General features: G+C 40.0%; 1 long non-coding RNA gene across 2 annotated transcripts in view; it reads left to right on the top strand.

Annotated features, from left to right (window-relative positions):
* Nucleotides 1-273: 273 nt before the first annotated feature.
* The window catches only part of LOC128911409 (uncharacterized), a 55,851-nt gene continuing 33,975 nt past the window's right edge, over nucleotides 274-22,149 (top strand). Inside the window, exons 1-3 of one of the 2 annotated variants that reach the window (XR_008467075.1) lie at nucleotides 274-610; nucleotides 899-989; nucleotides 19,983-20,061. This is a non-coding gene — a long non-coding RNA (uncharacterized LOC128911409). The remainder of the gene's footprint in view (nucleotides 611-898; nucleotides 990-19,982; nucleotides 20,062-22,149) is intronic. The other variant, XR_008467076.1, reaches the window with a different exon arrangement.

Genomic DNA, 22,149 nt, shown 5'->3' on the forward strand with positions numbered 1-22,149 from the left:
CTGGTGTCGCCTCGCCGACCCACACCCTCCCCTGGTGCTGCCGGGTGGTTCCGCGGGTGACACCCAGGGAGCGCCCACTCGCTGCTTGTTTGCTCAGCGCCCAGCGACCAGGTCGCTGTTCTCCCGAAGGGCTCCTTTTAGGAGGCGGGAGCGGTGACCCCCCCCACACCGGCTCCTCGTCCAGACCTGCCGCCGGGAGCGCTGGCTCCGCCCCGCTCCCCCTCAGCCGTCACCGCCCCCCGGAAGTGCCGGGTACCCGCTGGGCCTGGCGGCTTTCCCTGGCTTGAAAAGCCTCAAAAACGAGCCTCTTTGCCAGCCTTTTTTTCCGCGGTTCCCTTCCCCGGTACAGGTTTACCTGCGCTGGAGCTGGTCCCCTCGGCGAGTGAGGCTCCTCGGTCTCCTCAGGAGCTGCGAAGGTGGTCTGCGCTAGCAGCGTTAGGGACACAGCAGGGTTGACCCTTTTCATCCCCTTCCTGGCTGGTAGCGTTCATCTCCCCAGCTAAGTTCAGGTGTAGAATCGCTATTTGTGAAGTCAGTGCAAATCTCACCTTGCTGCTGGAGTTTTCTTGAGGTTACAGAGTTCTGTTCTTACGGAAGAATATGGGAAGAGGTGAGGGTCAGTATTCCCCCTCCATCATAACGTCACATCTGCGAGGAACAGCTTCTGTATCACATGGGCAACCAGAAAGTTGGTGTTGGACAAAGTGTCTCTTCTCCCAAGAACGAACCCCAAAATATTAAATAAAATGATTGTTACAGAATTTGTTATGATTTGGGAGGTGGTGCTGTTAAATGGTTTTGGCCCTTGTTTGCCTTTGGGATGATAAATCTACTATGTTGACTGGCTTCTTTGGAATTTTTGTATTTATTTTGTCTGTTTCCCTTCTGTTGCCCTTAGACACTTCCACTCAGGATGGCATTTCATTGACACTTCGCTGGAAAATGACAAGTGAAACAAGCAGCGGAAGCATTTTGGTGTGAAGCATGAGGTATTTAGGCATAAATTACATTTGAAATGAGATGCTATTAGGGTGAGTGAATTCAGAACTGTTCAGTAAGTCATGATCTATGGGGTGCTGAGGCTCAAGTTTCCTATAGATATATTAATCTAACTTCTTTTCATAAATACGAAGGTGTTTGATAATCCTATGATTGTAGTTTGGATTCTGGGGCTAGACAAATCATCAGGCAGGAATAAGGCTTTCTTGCACAAGAACTTCAGAAAATTTTCTTTTTACTCCTCCTTAGTATGTGTTAACAAGATTGAAATTAGGGACCAAGAGACTGCTGTGGTTATGCCTTCCAGAACCTGAGGTAGTGTTTGTGAGATAGGGGTGGAATGAAAGGTGTCACATCCCATTTAATTTGTGGTGTCAGCACTGAAATCTAACTTTATACTTTGGAGCACAGTGAAAACTTAGAAATACGGAGATAATTTTATTGATATGCCAGTTTTGCAGCAATAAAATCCTCATAGTCATCCTCCCCACTATTTACTGTAAATCAGAAAATCTGAAGTTTGTTCCTCAATCTAAAGGAGCCAGAAATAGCAAACAAAACCAATAAGCTACTCTACTACTAGATTCTTTCAGGACATAAGTGAAATAATGAAGTAAAATACAGTCACTTAGAACTTGATGGAAAGTTGGTTCTTGATTATATATGAACAGTTCATTGCCTGAATAGCTTCAGAAACTTTGACCTCAGTTTTCAGTAGTCTGGGCATTTGTAATGTCTTGGATTTGCATCAGCCATATTTTATTTTCCTTTCATTGAAATATAACGTGGCATACACCTGATTACAACTTAGTTGTCTGTCTTTTCAGCATTACTCCTGCCAACCAACTGCACAGTAATTAAATAATTTTGCAAACTGCACGTGTATTACCTTTGCCTTTGGTAAAATTTCAAGGTATCTTTCATGCCTAGAGGAGGGTTCAACAGCAACATCTGAAGTATGTAAACAAAGCAAGATGGCTAAGCATAAGTCAACAGCATACATGATTCTCCAGGCCTTTGTGCTGTCTTTTAGAAAAAGTTCATAGCAATAAACTTTGGGTGTATAGGACACCTCATTCTCATGTTTGCTTTTTTGTTCAATTAATGTAATTTGTGTCTCAGGATGGATCTCAACTGCGCGGAACATTCCAGATCTCTTGGTACCCCACTTACTGATGAACTGAAAAACAGACTAAGCACATGCGAGACTTATAGCATCTTCATGAAAAGTGTCAGTTAGCTTTTGATCATGTATGTCAAGGTAATACTTGTTAGACATGCAAAATAACTTACATGATATAATGTCTGTAATGCCACCTTCTGAACTGAATGTGAATGATAGTACAGAAAAGATCGGATGATGAGGCAGTCTTACTTCCTAGTTCTTGATTTGTGAACACTTTTATATTTTAATCAGGGATATCTAATGGCTTCTACTGGTTTAAGTGTTGCAATATTTGTTGGCACAGTTTAGGCGTTACAACTTTACAGTTGTGTAAAGCTGGAAGAACCACAGGTAAACATGTTCCTGTGTGCTATTCTTTACTGTTTGCCTGTGCTTCTCCCACACGTGCTTGGCAGTCTTTCTGGCTTTACGCATTTTTGTGTGCGAAACAGCAAAATTTTGGCTTGTAGGAAATCACTTTTCTAGGGTAAAACTAATAGTTCAAGGAATTAATCTGAAAGAGCACCCTTAAGAAAAAAAAAATAAAAAATGGTTATAATCATGTCCCAGCCTCTGCTACTATATAACTGCACTTCAGGACACTCACCACAGTGTCAGACTACACCTTTCTTGAGGTATCCTACTAGTAATGCAGGAGCTGGTTTTTTTAATCATAGTTTGTATCTGCTTCTGGAGCATAAAGATGCAATATCATTACAGAATAATTTCACTAACATTTTCAGCTACTGTCTGAAATTGTTTCATAAGAAAATAGCCCTTGGCCGCTGTTTTTTGTCTTCAGTCATTGCTCAGTTTCTTATGAGTTTGCAGAGATTTTTTGTGATAGAGGATCGCATTTCAGGTGCCTGGAATAGATAATCTGATTCTGATACTTGAACCATTATAACGTCTTGCAGCACTGCCATCAGCGTGAAAGAGATTGACACAGAATCCCACTTATTGCGCTGTTGTCCTTCTACTGGCGCTCTGCTCACTGCTTCCTCATCTCCCTCCCAGTCCACCAAAATGTTTGGATAGTTGGAAGGTGAAATTCACTTGCCATTTCCTTGGCTGGGATGATAACTCTACAGAAGTGCCAAAAAGTTTTTTGGCACAGTAATAAGAAAAGGGAACAGTGCACGATGGTATTTCTTGCAACCCCATAGGCTGAAAACAATATTGATGAACTCTGAAGGGCACTAGCCAGGCTTTTTACCCCCTCAGTCCGTCAGGAACAAGTGTAACAGTATTAGACCTGTCAAGGAATGGCCGGGCAAACATGGAGATCACTCATCAGTGTCAGTGACAAGATTCTGAATTTGACAGCAAAGCAACACGAGGAGTAAGGATGACTTCATAATGGAAGTGCATAAGCAGCACTTCAGGAAATCAGAAAAGCACATGGAATGAGAATGACGTGCTGTCAGTATATCTCCTTTTTTGTAACGACAAGCATGAGAAAGTGTTCCAGGCTATAAACTGCAGAGAGTCAAATTCCCTGGAAATATAAACACCATGAAATCACCTTGGTGGTACCTGCATGCTAAAAAAAATATTTGGAACAGTTCCTGGAAGAAGAAAGGATGCATGGACCACAGGTCACCACATAGACAGTAGTATGGGCTTTCAAGGTATAGCTAATCTTTTAAATTCTATGAGCAAGTTCACCAATTTTTACAGACCCTACCTTTAATATTTATCTTAACTGGCCAACAAATGTATAAATGTAATAAACTCATTCTAGCATCAGAGAATTTTCTTAAAGTGAAGAGAAATGAATTTGAAGACCTACAGTTCAGTTCAACGTATTCAGCTAAATTAATTCAGCAAAAGTAGTGCTGTCCCATCAAAATGAAAACCTACTCCACAGAATATTTTTAAAAGAACGTGTGATCCTATTATAATGATCTGAAGAGGCTATCTGGTATATAGAAAATACAGATTTAAGAGCTGCTTCAGCTGGTTCAGCCACAACCTGACAGAAAACAAACTTGAGTCCAGACCAAGAACTCATGTTGGGGTTTTTTTGCTATGCAGAAAGCTAGTTCCCACAGAACTACACTTGCGTATACCTAAGCCATACCACAACACCAACAAGATTCACATTTCCATCTGCAAGATCAGAGCACTCAATGAACAAGTTCATTACAACCCAGGAGACTATAGGGAAAAACTGGTTTATTGAAAGATTATGAATAATTACTGTCAACACATTTTTCATCAGTTTGTGGAAAAATAATTTTGGAACACAAGGCCACACCCAGTATGCGAATCTTTCTGTAGGCTTAACACTCCTTTAACTTCTTGATTTTGTAACTGCAGACTGGAGATGGCATGGCTCAATATTAATGGGATTGAGATCTTTATATCTCTTGCAGTGACCGTATCTTGATACCATTTAATTGCAAATAGTATAACATTATATGCTGTTACATTTTTGGCAGCGTGACAGTCCAGTGCCAGCATTTGTGATTTTACTCTTAGAGCTACATGTGTAATTAAGGAGATAACATTCTGTTATAGCTGAGTCTTACAGCAAAGTCTTTCTGCAGGGAGACTGACAACCAAATATCCCTGAAAGGTGAGTGACAGGAGGAGCTGATGCTGCCAGGAAACGCACAAGGGAGAGTGTTGACAAAACCTAACGCTAATCATTGCCTTTCATTCTGAGGTCAAGTGCATTTGTTTAACTTCTGAGCAGTTGTGTTATGTAGTCTTGAATGTAGGGTCTTATATTGAACAGTGCAGACATGAGATCTTTTGCATACCAATTCAAGGTATAAAAAAGTGTGAATTAAGAGCAAGACTGATGTTGCATTAATAAGCCCAGTCCTGGCAGATTACCCAGCTAATGCTATACTGCTGACAGTGAGACTTGGTCAGAAGAATGTTTATGGCTAAAAAGTTAATTTGTTCTATGAATTGCATATTTTTGCAAGCAATTACAAAGCAGAACTAGGCTAAGGATCACGTTATCTTACTATCCTTACGTACTGTAAATCAACATTTAAAGTTTCAAGGCTTTTGGATATGGATGAGCATCTTGGCTTCTGGCATCCGAGTTCTGAAACTATTTTACCGTAGTTAAATTCATGACTCATGTATGCTACAGTCTGGAAAGTCACCAGTGGCATCTGCCACAATTTGAAATCCATGGTTCGGTATTGTTTCACCCTGTGAAGCAATGACTAAGATGCCTGGCTTCGCCTTATTCTCATCTAAGGTAATGTACTGGCACCATAACTGCCTCTGAGAAAAAAATGTTATGGTATCTCATAGTGAGTCAGTTATGGCCTTTTTGTTCTAACTCATTTGGAACGAGTTATGGTGCTTGGATCTCTCCAGTGTGTGTGTCAGTTGGCCTGGTGCTCAGAGAAAATTTTAAGGGAAGAGTGGAAAGGGTTCCATTGAAGGCAATGATGGCAGGAGACAGCATATCTCGGTAGTTGGAAAACAAGAGAAAAAGTTGCAATTTGTTTTAAGAGCAGTTTTATCAGTGAGTGATAAAGGACCCTAGATAAATGCCTGTTAATCTATGTCCATATTCCCATCTATGAAATGGAATAACAGCATACTAGTTAACCAAGTTAAAGCAGATTAAGAAACGCAGATAGTTCTATCTCAATAATTTCTCCCTGATGCCAGCACCATCACTTGGAAATCTACAAAATGTAGCCCAGTGAATACCTGTCCTTTACAGCTGTATGGGGTTACAATTCCTATTTATCCTCTTGATTTTTTTTTAAATTGGGGCGTTTGAAAAAAGAAATAGGTGAAGAAGCCTAGCTCTAGGTGGAGCATAGCTCACATAAACTCTGCCTTCAATCTCAGCCACATTCCTCTCCAGTGACTTGAATGTCCTGGGTGGTTCTCTGTATTAAATTAGAAATAGATGGATTGCATCTATCACTTGTGGACTAATAATATCTCTGCGTAGTTGCAGGAGGCTCCCTGCAGTGACACTGAAGACTTTGAGGTGCTGATACCAATAGTGGTATCTTAAAAGATCAGAATGAAGTGGGTCGGATTTCATATAGGCTTTTGGAAGGGAAGGAGAAATTGTCGTAAATCTTTCCAAGGTGCCAAAAAGTCCTACACTTTGTGTGTTTTCACTCAGACTGAGTGTTTAATGAAAAAGCTGACATGCTTCTAACATGGAAGTAGAATGGAAGTAAGTGGAAGGGAACTGGAACTAACTGTATGGATAATGCAATACAAGAACAAGATGAGTGAACCTAATGAAAATTTGTACCACACTCTCTTCCCACTCCCTTCTTTTCTTAATATACTGCCCTGGTTTGGGGTGCAGCAGAGCTAACTTTCTGTTCAGTGAGATGCTCTTGCCCTTACTTGTTGCTGTGGCAACCAGGATCAGCTGACTTGGTTGTTTACCCTGTGGAGGGGTCACACCTGTGGGGAGGAGTGGACAGGTCAGGTGACCCAAACCTGACCAAAAGGGTATTCCATCCCATCTGCCATGCTCAGTGTAAAGGCTGAGGAACAAAAAGTGCCGGGTTGCCTCTTTGTCTTTGGCTCTTCTTCTTTGGATCTTTGCTAGTGGGTGCTTCGTCAGTGGACTACATCTTCCGTGGTTCTCTTTCTTCAGTGACTGATGTCTGAGGAGGACCCTGTCAGCTCATCTGCCTTTTGATCATGGTCGGCGTGTTCCAGTTCCCATTTGTCACTGAGCCCAGTCTGGAACTTTCCCCAGTGCCTGTCAGTGACATCTCCCTGGGAGTCTGATACGGTTTTGTGTATATTTGTGTCTATTTCATTATTTCCTTTTTATTTTATTATTAATATTTCGTTACAGTAGTTTGGTTTTTGCTAAACTCATGAATTTCTTTATCTCTCTTCTTCCTCTCCTTGGAGAGAGATTTAGGGGAGAGCATCTGTTGTCTTGTCATTGGCCAACCCATCCCAAACCATGACATGTACTTGTAAAACACATGCTGTGTATTTTGATGCCTAAAAGGGAAAGTTTATTTATAATCCTCAAGTTCCATGTGCAGTATTAGTTTGACTTGTTTCTGCCTATGCTCCCCTTGGAAACTACTTAAGCATCTGTGATAACAGCTACAAGAGAGCTTTGTGGGTAACAACCATGTGATCCACTACAGATCACCCCTGCATGTGTGCGCAACAGGAGATCTGTTGCAGATACCTGATGCATGTCTGTCTGCCTCCCACAGCTCCCTAAATCTTCTCGGCTTGAGTAGTTGCTGCTTTGAAGATGAGATCATGTTTTGTGTGTCCCGGCTTCTGGTTCCTTGCCGATTCTTCACTTAGGCTCTCTTTCTGCAGTCAATACGTGCGGAGTTTTCAAAGTTTTGTTTAATTTCCTGGATCTTTTGTTTTCTGCTTTCTAAAGTGGAAATGAAGACAGTTGTGTATTTCTTTATTGTAAGTAACTCATTACACTCTTTTGAAAAGGATAGAAGTTAAATGAAGTTAAAAATGGTGCAATGAGAACTGTAAAGGAAGATTGATTATCTTATTCTATGATTCTTTCATAAATTGCCTATAAATATTCTTGTTGTTGGCTCTGAACAGCAACTATTCTAGTGATGTTGATGGAGTCCCCCACAGGAAATGCATGCTGCATCCATTCCACAGGTGATGAAGTTGCACTGTCACTGCAGGCAGCAAAGCTAACTTGACAAGAGGGTTCCCTTTTGACAAAGGTCTTCTGTTGACACCTGGAGTTTTGTTAAACACCGCAGTATCAGCTAGAGGTGCGTGTAATTTTCGTGTTTGGCCGCCACTGCTAGACTGGCAGAACTTTGTAGCATTGACTTATTGCAGTGCAGTGATGTTGTTGGCATGGGTCATTACTTGCCGCTGTAGTACTGCTGTTTTCCCAGAGTAGAACATTTCGTAAGTTAGTGGAGCAGGGAACCCTCTGGCCACTTCTAACCTTCTCTTCAGTGTATATCAGAGTGTAAGTATTTGAGGTATAGTAATTATAAAGCACCACAGCTTGCCTCTGCTTGGAAAAGAAAGTTTCTCAGAGAAAGTAAATGAACATCATATAAACTTAAATGTAACCCATTTTCCCACTGTAGCTTTCTTTCAGAAAGCACATTAAGTCTCTTCCAAGGGAATAACACACAAAGAACTAGTTTTATTTAGTTAGTTAGATTAATTCCATTTTAATATTTCCATTAGCCATTTTGAACTTGGCACTGCAAAGTAATAAAATCCTCCAAATATTGACAGATAGAAAAGTAAATGCCACCCGTCCATGACAAGCTGTTTTTCAGCCAACCTCCTAGAGACAGTGAGGCTGCTATCATAATTTATTTATATATTAATAAGGCATATGATTTTTATCGCTAGTCATTGCCTTCTAGCAATTAAGGCAAAGCTGATAAAATCTTTGTTAAGTCAACATTTTTGTTTGTTAACTTTTGAAAATTCATAGCTAAAGATCTTTCTGGCCTACCTACTGGGAAGAAAAGGATAAAGCTTCTCTTGTAGAGTGTGACACTGAGTCATACATAAATGGAAGAAAAGAGGAGGGTCAGCAGGGATGGATAAACACCAAAACTGGCACTGGCAGACCTGTGCTTGGCTACTGGAGGTGCACAGTTAACTGCATGGTGAGTGTGAACCGTGCTGTCCTCCTGCCTGTGGTCAGTGGTGCTACCGGAGCATCAGGGGGTAATATGTGAATGAACTGCGGAGTGAAACAGTTTGGCCTTTCCTTCTAATTAGGCTTTATATCTTTAATGTAAGCTTGACAGCTAATCTATTCAGGAATTGAGAATATAGTTGAGTCCATGTGTGGGAGGAGGGCCAAAAGGCTGGATGAATCCTGAGAGATTTAGTGCACTCCACTAGTGATCTTACATGTTCTGCTCAGTAACTTCTAGCCACTGAGGAAAACTGACATTTGCGTATGCCAGTGTCAAGGGCAAATTACCACTTACCTTGTGTTGAAAGACAAAATCCTTTATTTTTCAAGAGGAGGTCTTTACATTTACTAATTATGGACCCCCACCTTTGGACGCTTAATCTTGCAGTAGACTTAAAAAAATCAATATTCATGGTTTTTACACACACTAAGGAAATATTTTCTGAATTGTAACTATTTGAAAGGTAGAACATATCTGTATCAAGGCACTTCACATTTTTATGTATTTGTCCCTCTCTGGATTCAAGGCTAGAACTTCAGCTGATGACAACACAGCTCTAGAAAGTCTTTACCAGATGAGAAACTGCCCTCTTTAGTTACACTGTTTGCCTGAGAATCATAATAATTAGCATTTACTGTAAAGTATAAATGTTTTCTACTGTATAATTGCATAAGGAGACAACTAATCCTTGGGGAGGGTACACTTCAAAACGGGGTCTATATAGCATACCTGGGAAGAACACAGTTCCTGGCCTTCGGACAGTGACATTCACTCCTTCAGCAACACCAGGAAAGGAGCTAATAATCTCAATTTTGAATAGTGTGTACAGTGTTTTGTCACATGTCCAGTGTGCCATGCTTTCTAGGAAGACATGTTATTCTGTTTAATATTATTACCCAGGCACAAACGTAAAAGTATCTGTGCATTAATAAAATGTTTTAGTCAATAATTTTTTTTAAACCTTCTCTTTACCTGAAGAAAATAAACCCATATACTGGAGTGTCTGGCGGGATGTACCTTTGTTCCTTGACAATGAAACTTGTGACCCAAATAAGGTGAAGAATCTAAATATAAATGGGAATCCTGGGATAAACCTTGCAATATATTACATACTTTTCCAGCTGAGCAAACCCCATAGTAGCAGCTAAAATTCTGATTCAGTGTGACATGCATATGGATGCAAAAAGGATGCCTTCTTTAAGTGTCTCTCTTCACTACCAGGCCGTGAATTTCATAGCAGAACTTAGCTGTGGAGAATTTTACGGCTGTTGCTGGTTTTAACCAGTTAATTCAGCCTTTCAAGGTATGTAATTTTTCGTAAAAAAACTAGTACCAAATACAGTTTTGTTAATGCATTTAGCACAACTATGTTTCCTAATTATAATTATTATTCCTAATTATACTTTTTGCAAATTTTGCATTTGATTCTGCTCTTCACTGTATTTTTAATCGATTTTAAGGTTAGCTATAAAGGATACAATGGTTTCATGTACAAAAGGAAGGAAAGGCATAAAAGTGCCATCTCACTGCTCCAGAAACAATTTTGGAAACTTGTTCTCTACACATTGAATCCTTAAATTATCTCAGCAGGCCTTGCTAACTTCATACTCTGAATTAATGAAACTCTGTTTAACCTGCAAATCTTATCGCTAGCAAAACCAAGTTATATTTTCTTAGCCAAAACAGGACTTCATAAAACTACTGTTTTGTAATTTACTCGTAAGCCACAGTAGCTCAAGTCACTGTAGAATTGTAAAATATGGTATAGCTTAGGTTCAATAAAACAAAGTGAATGAAGTGTTAATTTGATAATTGTGTGGTTCTTCTGAGTACTAAAACACAATAGGGCATGCCTTATTGCATCATAATAGGTCTCACGCCTTCAACCACCCAAGAAGCACAGTAATGTGCAGTAAAGCGTGCCCAAAGGGCGTTGCTGCAACTGTAATGTAGGTTTCTGTCAGAGCTGTTTTCATTCTAAGAGATGGACTGTGTTTGTTTTAACTGTGCTTTGAAAAATATTTTCAGTAGGCACAAACCTTGTTTAATACAACTATATACAGGGACAGAGTACACATGAGGGAAGTAGAAATGACACATTTTCTGTTTACCACCCTTTCTAAAGGTTCTTACTTTATTCTGATTTTTTTTTAAAAATATGAAAATATGGGTTCAGGAATAAGGCCTTTATTAACTGAATTATTAATAATAGTAAAAAGGTAACAGAATTACTAACCATAACTAAGAAGAGAGTAAAGACTTCCCATTTGTTTTATAGAAAAGGCCCGTACTACTGGAGTTCTGTCAAATACTGAGGTTTTGGTCTTAGTTTTGGTACTACGTTTAAGAATGGTGGTAGCACAAGCATGTTATTTCCATAATCTTAAAATCCTGATTCTTCAGGGCTATTCATGTGACCAGTGCCTGTCAAATGTCTGAAGTTCCACCGATACTTTTGGAACTTTGTACAAATCGCATATCAGGACTGTAGCCCAAGATTCCATTGATTTAGACAGTACTTCCCTGCTGTGAAATATTGATAGCGTGTCCTGACAATCTAGATGTGTAAGTAATCTTTTTTGCTTTTCTTGCCTATCTTCAATCTGCTTGTAGCATTCTTTATCTTTGGAATTTAATGTTCTTTTCATATTTTTACAAATGTGTTCTTCCTGTTCAACACTACCACAAGCATCTACATGACCAAGCACTTAGTCACTGCCTGCAGAAGCAACTTAGCACTCTTTGTTTCTCTTATGAATAGGCAGGTTGATAGCAGGGAGCTCTGAAGACATCCCTCTGCTCTCAACATTTCTGAGGATCATGTCTTGCTTCATGATGCTATTTACAAGAATGAAAAGCTAGGCCCCTGCGCTTTGTCTCTTGGAAAGACTGTAGGACACAAGACAGTTGAAACTGGTAGATACTAAAGGATTGTATGAGGGTTTGCTTGTCTGAAGACCTGTGTGTTCTATAAAGAAATCCTTTCTTTCATTGCATTTTAGAGTTTTGGTCAAAACTTGAGAGTTTTGGTCAACTTCCCTGGCACAAGCAAACTGCTTGAAATTCTTAACTGGGAGCCTGAGAAGATTTCTAATTGAGTTCTGCAGTGAATCAGGGAAAGGTGGATGCCGTTGGGGATGATAGTAGTTCTTTCTCTTTATGTTAGGGTCCTCTTTAGGATTAGAATATTCCAAGTCTAATGTTATTACACCTTTCTTCTACAGTGTTAGAGAGGGAGAGTGAGAAAGTTGTATTAAACTGTTTGGAAGGCAGCCCTATATAGCTCCAGCTGTACACAAGTCATTGGCCTCAAAACCAGACTGGAGTCTGAAACGTGCAGCAGCATCTCTTGTTTCAAGAACTGCCCTCTCCACTCGTCCTAGTAGCACTGCTGCTACTAGCTGACCAAAGACATTTCTTAATTAAAGTACTAAAGTTGAAACTTAGCCTATTATGTTCTAACAATATGATTACTAAACCGTAATTGCATGACTGTTAACATCATTGCTCGGTGTTTGAAATGGGATCTTGTAATTGAATAACAAAGTACAACAAGGCATAGTATATGCTAGCAAACTGTAAAAGCTATGATTCCAAGTTCTTCTTTGAGGTTGTCTTGATGCTATTGTTAAAAGATAACCATGAGAAGTCTGGCAAGAGGAATCTAGTTTATGCTGCTGAGCAATGAAATCAACCTTCAACTGAAGGTTGTTTTTTTCTACAATATTTTGTGGAGGCTAGTGTCTCTCTTGTGTCCTGGTTCCGGCGGGGATAGGGTTAATTCTCCACAGGCTCCGGCAGGGACACAGGTATTCCATCCCATGTGAGCCATGCCCACTCTGAGCTGCCAGGGGAGGGGTCAAGAAGTTTCTGTTGGGAGTGGACTGGGGCATCCTGGGTCCAGTTGGTGAGCGGTGGTCCTGTAATTGTGTTTGTATAGTCCGCTGTCTGTGGTGGTGGTGGTGTTTTCTTGTTCCCTTTGCTGTTCTGTTAAACTGCCTTTGTCTCAACCCACGAGTTTTGCCTTTTTCTTCTGATTCTTCCCCTGGGCCGGGGCAGGAGGGGGAGGGGCTCGAGAGAGTGGCATCTTGTTCTTTGTTGCCATCCGAGGCCAAACCACGACAGTCCTTTTTGGCACCCAACATGGGGCTCGAAGGGTTGAGATAACGACAAATCCAACCAGAGCCTGTAAAAACGAATTTGTGGTGTGCATTTATTGTAGTAGGTAAATAGTCGCTGGTCACCATGTTGCTTGGTTTGTTCTCATAGCTGTGTTATGTGAATTCCTATATGGTTTATATACTCTCCGCGATGCTGGTTATCACCTGAGGGAGAGGGATCAGGATTATTATTTTGCTGTCCTGTGTGATATCAGTTTATGATACGATAACATCACTGTTCAGACAGTTACTTTGGGGTGTTTATGTGGTGTTGCTGTCCTGCCCATACCTTGGGCACCGTCTCGCGGAATTTATTAATAATCACACCCAGTCTATGGGGGAAACAGGGAGGGACATTTTCCCCAGCTCTTTTGCCTCCCTTTTCTCCTTCAGGACAGGTGTGACAGCTTTTGAGAATTTTGAATCACAGGATGATAGGGTTGGAAGGGACCTCTGGAGATCATCTAGTCCAACCCCCCTGCCAAAGCAGGTTCACGTAGAACAGGTTGCACAGGAACGTGTCCAGGGATGGAGACTCCACCACCTATCCGTGCAGCCTGTTCCAGTGCTCTACCGTGAACAGAGTAGTGGGAGCAGAAGCAGTTTGCTCATTTCGCAGATGAGCTAGAAGTCGTGTCTCTTTTTTGTCCAGCACCTTAAAGAACCAGATGATTTCCTTCGAAAATCAAACTGGGATCGTGTCCATCCCACCCCCCATTAAGTCAGTGCATTAGATTGATTTTGACACAACCTTTATTAGAAGCATGGGAAACTCAGAGGCATTAGCTGATGACCATGGATACCATGCTATCTATAACAGAACAGATATCCTTGGTACTTCAATGACTGGTAGAAGCTCTGATGACAAAAACCATAGGTTTTGTTTCCGCTTGAGAGTTTAATGCTTGAACACTTGATGCTAAAATTATTTGCAACTAGAATTCCTGGTGACAGTTACATCCCAAGTGATATTTTGCTGTCACTGTAAATCTCTAGTTGAAGAGACGGATAGTTGAATCTCTAGTTGAAGATATGAAAAACAAATCACTTCATTACTCTGAAAATACAGTTTCACACCAGACATTTTAATACAGTAGCATGTAAGTTGCGTTTGGCTTGCAAGGGTCTCATCAGCAAGGAAAGAGTTATTCGGTGATGGGTGCAAAGCTTCCTATAAATACTGAAAGCTCCACACAATATTTGTATTATCACACTGCCTTCCCTGATGTGTTGGGTATGCGGTAACAATTCTTTCTAGTTCAGATAGACTGTTCAGCCTCGTTCTTCTTGACCTTTTCACGGCCAAGAAAGGCCCTTTCAGCCCTTTGCAGCAATGAAGCCTTGAACTAATTCAGTAGTTTAAAATGGCCACAGGGAGTTATGTCTGTGGACCTTTCCAATTGGTTCTTTTCTCTTTCAAAAAGGAGGAAATGGGAGAAGCTATCATGTGGTTCAAGCACATATCTTGTGGGTAGCTCATGCAATGAGTTTTTAGGGAATTCGGTGGTGAGCATTTCAGGGTGGTCAAATACATTGCTTCTGTAGCTGCCTGCCAGGGTATGGAAAAGGCCAGATTTTCACTGATTTAATTAGTAATGCAATGGATGACTCATCTCAGATTTTATTTCATGAAAAATCAACTAGTTATGCCCATCACATTTTTTTTAATGGAACGGTTTCTCCCCTTGTGCTTGCTGGTGATTCTTTACAGAGATTGCAGTATGAACAAAAAGCTCATCCTTTCTTTCTGGAAGAATATTTTCCACAGTTTAACATACCCTTTGGACTTTTCCCTGCCTACTATACCAGTCTCACTTTGACCAGCATTTTCTTCTTCATGACAGAGCGCAGACACTTGCCTTTCATAGTATTAAGGAATACAAACTCATTTGAGCTACACAAATTTGTACCCTAGAAGACTTAAGACCTTATGTCATCCTAATAGCTGAGCTGCAACGAGAGCAGTTCTGGTGGACAGCATGGTGGCAACAGTTTTCTGTCATCTGTGTTTGGAAGTAAGAGTCAAACCTGAAAAATGTGAATGCAAATCTTGTCTGCTAGCATGTTTTCTGTAATTTTTCATGGTCCATCAACAAGGTGCTGGTGGTCTACGCTGTTTTGCTTTCACCTCCTCCCGGTGTGGAACCAAAGCAGTCTATGGAATTACAAATCTGAGTTAGCATTTGTATCAAGAAGCTGCAATGAGCTGAATATGGAAATGGTGTGAACACAAGAAGCTGGCAAGGCTGGGGATGGCAAAAAGAATGGTGGTTTGCTAATATAAAGAGAAGAATGAGAAAGAAAACACAGGTAAATAGCATCATAGAAGGGGCTGAGTACCTCGAGCTGCTCCCCCTCTTCCTTATGATTCCTTTTGGGTTTCCGCTTTTTGCCTGTGTAAAGAGGTAACAGAAAATTACTTCCTTATGCCTGTATGGAGCTCGTCTGTTTCTGGAGAAATTCACATCACAATAACAGTAAAGCAAGGAGCTGTTTCATAAAGGCTGACGTGAATCATTGAGCCCAAACAGTTCTCTTTGCAAAGTGCTTGACACAATAGGTTTGTCCACAGTCAAGATCATAGATGTTGCAGTAAAATAAATGTTAAACTCAATGTGGTTTCACAGTTGTGTCCAAGAAGGCCAATGGCATCCTGGGCTGCATCAAGAAGAGTGTGGCCAGCAGGTGGAGAGAGGTCATCCTCCCCCTCTGCTCTGCCCTGGTGAGGCCGCACCTGGAGTGCTGTGTCCAGTTCTGGGCTCCCCGGTTCAAGAAGGACAGGGAACTGCTGGAGAGGGGACAGCAAAGGGCTACCAAGATGATGGGGGGGCTGGAACATCTCTCTTATGAAGAAAGGCGGAGGGATTTGGGTCTCTTCAGTCTGGAAGAAAGACGGCTGAGGGGGGATCTTATCAATGCTTATAAATACTGAAAGGGTGGGTGTCAGGAGGATGGGGCCAGGCTCTTTTCAGTGGTGCCCAGCAGCAGGACAAACTTGACCCTAGCATAGTGAGGCAGTAGTGACAGTTATAATATACCATTTCTAGCAAACTGTGCATGTCTGCTGAAGTTTATGGCTATTCCAGGTAGGTGTGAGTTGAACTCATGTTCTAAGCAAACAAGAGTGATGGGGAGAAAATACCTGAACTTTTTTATTAGTGTTAGAAGCACGTTACTGATTTTTCTTACTGGTTGGCACACATTGGTATCAGATATAACTAGGAAATAGTTTTGAGTGGCATTTTGGAATATGTGCTTATAGACATTGATCCGTTGGGCCTTTCAGAAAGGGGAGGAAGTTGCATTTAAATTTTACATCAAAGGCATGAGAAATAAAAGGAATTAGTTGGACGTTGGCCAACCTGTTTCCTCATACCAACATCCACTTTTAATCTCCTGCGAGAAGCGAGGACAGAGGCACAAAGCACTCCTATTTTCCCTCTTTAAGGCAGTTCCTCTCAGGCTTTGCCAACGAGCAAGGTCAGTTTTCTCAGGCTGCAACCTTTTTCACATCTGAATTATGTTGGCAGATAGCCCTGGACAGAACCATTTGTAACAGAACTCCTCAAGTTATAAGGCCTTTGTCCAAAGTCTATTAAAGTCAGCGTGAAAGTTTTCACTGAAGTCTATGGCTTTGGCATTGGGCTCTCAGTGGGGAGTTTTTCTGTAAAAGCATGTTTTTATAGATGCTTAAATCAAACAAGATGGAGCCCGTGGCACTATCCCAACACTTGCATTTTTAAATCATCTAAAAATTATTTGACATTTAACGTAAAAAGTGAGGCAAAATTATTAGTTCTCCAGTTGCTTTGTTAACATTAGAAGTTTGCTTCTCATTGCTCATTGACATGAGCATGACTTTGTTAAATAATGAGTACCTGATTGGGAGTGAGACGTATTTATGAATAACTAAAATGGAAGTAAAAGACAAAAGAAAGGCAGGAAAGATTTAGATTCTCATGTTTTATTATTTATAGCAGTTGGGGGGGGGGTGTTTATGAAAAATCAGCATATATTTAGTGAGAACAGGAATATAGATTCAGCCAAAACAAAATGATGGAATTGTTCCTTTTTGTCATTTGCTTTTTTATACTTTGGTAAGAAAAATGTTCTGTAGGTTCCAAGCATAAGGAACTAAAAGGATGCTAGGGAGCTAGGTTATTACTACAAGTATAGCGAGCTTGCACCAGGTTTTATAGCTTGTGAAACTGGCTTCTAAATGTGTTGTGAAGGCAGGTAGTGCTTAATTTGTCAGTCTCTCTGTGCTCAATGGGAGTTGCAGCAGGATAAGAGCACAATGGTCTGGAAAGTAATCCACGCCTTTTGACACTTTTGTTAATATACCTTTCTTTTTCCAAAACAGACTGAGGTGTAACTGCTGTAAGAAGAATTGTTAGTCTTATACAGCCTTTTAGAATTACTAGATTAAGGATTTCATTAGGAAAACTGAGTGGTACTTCCTTGCAGTTGCCTTTCTTTTCCAGGAATCGATTGCAATAATCCAGTAATCTTGATTTGTATAGAAACACAGGGAGGAAACTGTTGCATGGAATAATGTATCATTGCATACTTGGCTTTACTGCAACCTAGGCTGTAAAGGAGTATGTTAATGAATAGTCCTGTTGCACAAAACAACTCAGTTTCTGCTGTAATGTATCACTACATCATTAATCTTTTCATACCTTATAAGAAAAACTTTTCAAAGGAAATCAAAGTAGGTCTCTCCGTTGTTTCATTGTCAGTATCTACTGTGAAATCCCATGAGTCACCTCAGCGTTACTGTTATTTGCTATACTTGATGCTGGTGGTGCTGATTCACACATACTATTTCTGTCTCTTTTTATTTCTATGTTGTTTCTGGTACTTTTCTTGGCCATTCCTGTGTGCAAATGGTCTAATGCTCATTCTAATTCCTAGACAATTCAAATGTAAAATTTTGAAAGCCAGCAATATTGTTCAATCCACAAGTTGTTTGTTGAATGGAGCACTGATATATGTAGCCTTAAGCTAGTTTAAGGTATTAATGTATAATTAAATATTCTATTTTGTTTTCTTTGCAAGAAGTGCTACTTGTAATGAATTGCAGGTAGAGGCAAACTTTGAATAACCTGAAGTATTTGTAACGGCACTCGTTTCAATTTTTTCTGCTATTGTAGTTAGCTTCCCAAGACGGCACCTGCTCTGCACCGTACTATTTGAGATCCAAACATTTAACAGGACAGCCTGAAAACCATTCATATAAAATTTTGCGCATATACAGAGATCTAGCTATACCATGTCAACAGCAATTTGCACTGTGTTGCTTTCCTGATCATCATGCTTAAGAGTACAATAAGTTATTGCTTCAACTTTGATGTGTTAGCAGTTAAAATAAATGGATGAAATAGTGCAAGTGTCATTGCTTTATAAAAGGAGAGCATGTCAGCTTTATACAGATGGTAAGTGGAGACCAAATTCAAATTCCAACACTGACATATACCAAGGTACTGTGCAGCTGGTGTATATTCCATTCTAGCTTATTCTGGAAAAGCATTTGTTATTCTCTTACACTTCTTGTGTCATCCCCCCTCACACGAGCTCAGGAGAGATGTCTTGCTGCCTAAACGTGTAAAACTGTCCCATGGTGACACTGGAGATACTTCAGGGCTTCTACTGTAGGGTGAACTACACATTAGCCTTTCCTTACCACACCATGAGACCCAGACCGTTTTAAAACTGCATGTGGCAGTAGAAGAACAAAAGTCCGTGCATTCCTCTGTCTTTAATGGGGCCAGCTTTTAGGATGTTGTACTTACTGTAAGAATCAGTAAAAGCTAAATATTGTGTAATGAACTTTGATGAAATGAAACAGTTTTTCCTCCTTTTATCGCTTTTTAAACGTTATGCTAGTTGGAACTTTAACAGTGAACTGGTCATAGTATTTAAATTAAGTGAGAAATAAATCAGTGTGTTGTCTATTCAAATTGTGAAAATAACCTTTACAGCATGTAGTATGACATCATGATAATATTTCAAGACCTTGTTTTGGGGCTGAGTGACCAGATAGCTGAGGAAAAAGATTTTGAAAAGACAACGCAGGCAGATAAGACTCTTCTTCCATGTAGAAGAGTGAATTAGTGTCATGTCAAAAAATAAATGTAAATAGTTTGAGATATGTAAATTTACTTTTAATTAGCATCACAAACTGCTGATATGACAAAAAGTGGAATAGATGGTCAAGTGATTGACAGGTGTACAACGCAATTCTTGTGGTGAGAGCTGAGATTCCAGGTGTGCAGCAGGACTACTGGGTGTAATGCCTGAAAGCACCTTGAGGGTTTTTTACAGTGGAAAAAGCTGAAACAAGTATAAGTTTTGCGTATCATATGTTGACTGCAGAACCATTATTGGCAAAGCCCTTGTGTTTTCTGAAGGCCATCCTCCATCTAAATAGTTGTTGTATTTCATGGAAAGCTCTTGCAAAAATCTTGAAAGTGTTTTAAAAGTTCAGAACTCCAAACGGCGATTTATTTGCCTCACTTTTAAATTATTCTGCCTGTGAACAACTTCAAGCTTTTCTCCAAAACTACAAATGCTGAAAGTCTATATAGAATAAAATGTAATTTGATTATGCCCCAGCTCTTGATGTCAAGGAATATATCCCAAATACTTCAAGAATCATTATAGAACTGGGATGCAACAATGTTAATCTAATTCTTTTACCCCATAATCATAGAAAGCCTAGATGCAATGAAAATACCAGAGGTGTGTAGTGTAGACAAAGGAGGGGCTGTTTGAGGACTCATGCTTTTTTTGGCCATGCTCCTGATTTGTCAGCCATGGGCTAGTGATGCTGTATGGACAACTCGGATGTGAATTTGATTAACATGGCTTTTCTCTGTGATGATAAAAGATTAAAAAGATAAAGATGCCATCAAAATAATTGTGAAATAATTATTTACTGAATTGTGAAATAGATGTAAACTATTTATTGTCAGGGTTCAAGCTGATCACCAATCCATTGTTCTGGTCACTTAATAGGAAGAAGAGAGTTAGTGCACTCTGGAGGCTGTGTGTGTTGAAGTGTGAATGCCTATACAAAAATAGATGGGAGACACTGGTAAGTAAAAAATGGAGTTTAAACCACATACAGTAGGCGTTGCATTTTCCTCTTAATACTTGCATATTATCCTATGAAACTCCAACTGTTTATCCAGGGAAAAGAATAATAGTTCAAGGAGCAAGCCTGGAAAGAGCTTCTAGAAACCAAAGCTTGGGTATAGACCAAGCTCTTTGCAGAAACAAAAGAGAAAGTAAAGTTTTGTGACCTGGTCCTAAGAGCACTTAAGTGTAATTCAGCTCTTCTATGTAATCCTTTTGAATGTCACTCTGAAATTGCTGAACTGAAATACAGCTTTTTAGGCTACTAAATCCCTCTTTTCAAGAGGATTAGAGCTTGCATATGTTCTAGGCTGGTAACTGTGGTTTTCAGGTAGGTTATCCTTCTTCAAGTTTTGACTGCATGGCTGCTGAACGCACTAGATAATTTTCCATTCTAAATATGTTGTTGCATTTATTAGAAATAAAGCTCTCCTGCTTACTATCTTGTAGGTATTTATAACTGTCCTATCAATGCTTTTCAGAATAAATTTTCAGGAAAAAACACAACAAGCAAAGTTCTCTGTGGCAATCCCTTGGACAAAGGAATTTATATAAACTAGGCTAGAAAAATACATTTAACATCTTGACAATTTGTGGAAGTAATTAAAGCAAAGTAAGCACATCCACTAAGAAGTAACAAGCTAGATCACATGGACTGAGAGCACATTAAAACATGCAGTGGGAAATGGTGAGCTGCTTCTGCAGAATGGTTTGCAGTTCCTGTCCTTGTACCTTTCTCAATAATGCTCTCTTAGGTAGGACGCATGAATTGAATTATATGCATCCACACATGCCTCAGTGGATGTTTTACTAAAAGATAGGGGTTTTGCTTTTTTATAAAGAACAATTTTGTGTTTCTGTTCGCGCTCCTGTTGTCTATAATTTTCCAACCATTACTGTGTCTCTTTCTCAGTCTTACTCTGTCCAGTTACCAGGATCCTGCCACTCCAGTAACATTCAGTCCCTTTAGGGCTCTGGTGAGTGGCCTGGTAGGGTTACATGAAGAAACCATTCCTTTATTGTGTTAGCAGGGGTAGAAACTGACAGTACACACCACCCAGCCTCAGTGCAGTATTCCTCTTGATGAAACCCCTCTCAAAGAGACTGCAATACCTGACAGAAAACACTTTATCTTCCCTTTCACAAGAACCCTTAAACCTCTCTTTTAAAAAAAAGCTTATCTGCTACTTGGTTTGACCCCTGATTCGCCTGTTCGTTAAAGGAGTTCGTGACGTTGCCCAGTCTGATGGCTAAAACGTAATGGTAACTCTCACTTGGGAGTGTGAATGAGGTTCTGGTTTTCATTCCTGGGCAACATGCTGTTACATTTATTGTGGAACGCCTACAATACCATTAATGAAGAGATTTTTAATCCTTATAAATCAAACAGTACCTTTATTTGAGGCAAGTCAAGGATATTAAAGTATCACCAAAGACAGTAATAAAAAAAAACCCCACCTGCTGTGCTTGATAATCCATTTAAAGACTTTCGGAAAGAATTGATAATTATCCTGGCATTATAATAGCTTGATTTCTACAGGCTTTGCATCTCTTAACTTTATATTACTTTTGCATCTATGACTTTTGAGGTATTATTTTTAGGTTATTTTTTTACAAGATTTCAAAGTCTCATACTTGATGACAAGGCTCTCTAAATGGGGTTGCAGTTCCCAAGGGGAGACTTGTTAGAAAAGAATTTATGTGATACTATCTTAACTAGAATATTCACCTCATCTGCATCTTGCAGAAACCTCTGGAGTCTGTCATGCACAAGCCCGACTCTTACCAATTCACAGGAATGATGCATGACAGAATTAACCCCTTGATGTTGGATCTTCTCAAAAGAAGAGAGAATTTATGCTGGCTATGATGACAGATCAACAAAGACAGTAAACCTGCAAGGGCAGACCTTGGATGCAATGAAAGGTCAGTGTCTTGCAGCACTGGATTGTGACAGTTAGATAAAAAGAGAGACAGCGTGTATGCACGCGTGTGAAGGTGTGTAGGTTCATTAGATGGAATCAAAAGGAAAAATGGGTTAAGTGGC

This window comes from Rissa tridactyla, chromosome 6, assembly GCF_028500815.1.
Source record: "Rissa tridactyla isolate bRisTri1 chromosome 6, bRisTri1.patW.cur.20221130, whole genome shotgun sequence".
NCBI lineage: Eukaryota > Metazoa > Chordata > Aves > Charadriiformes > Laridae > Rissa > Rissa tridactyla.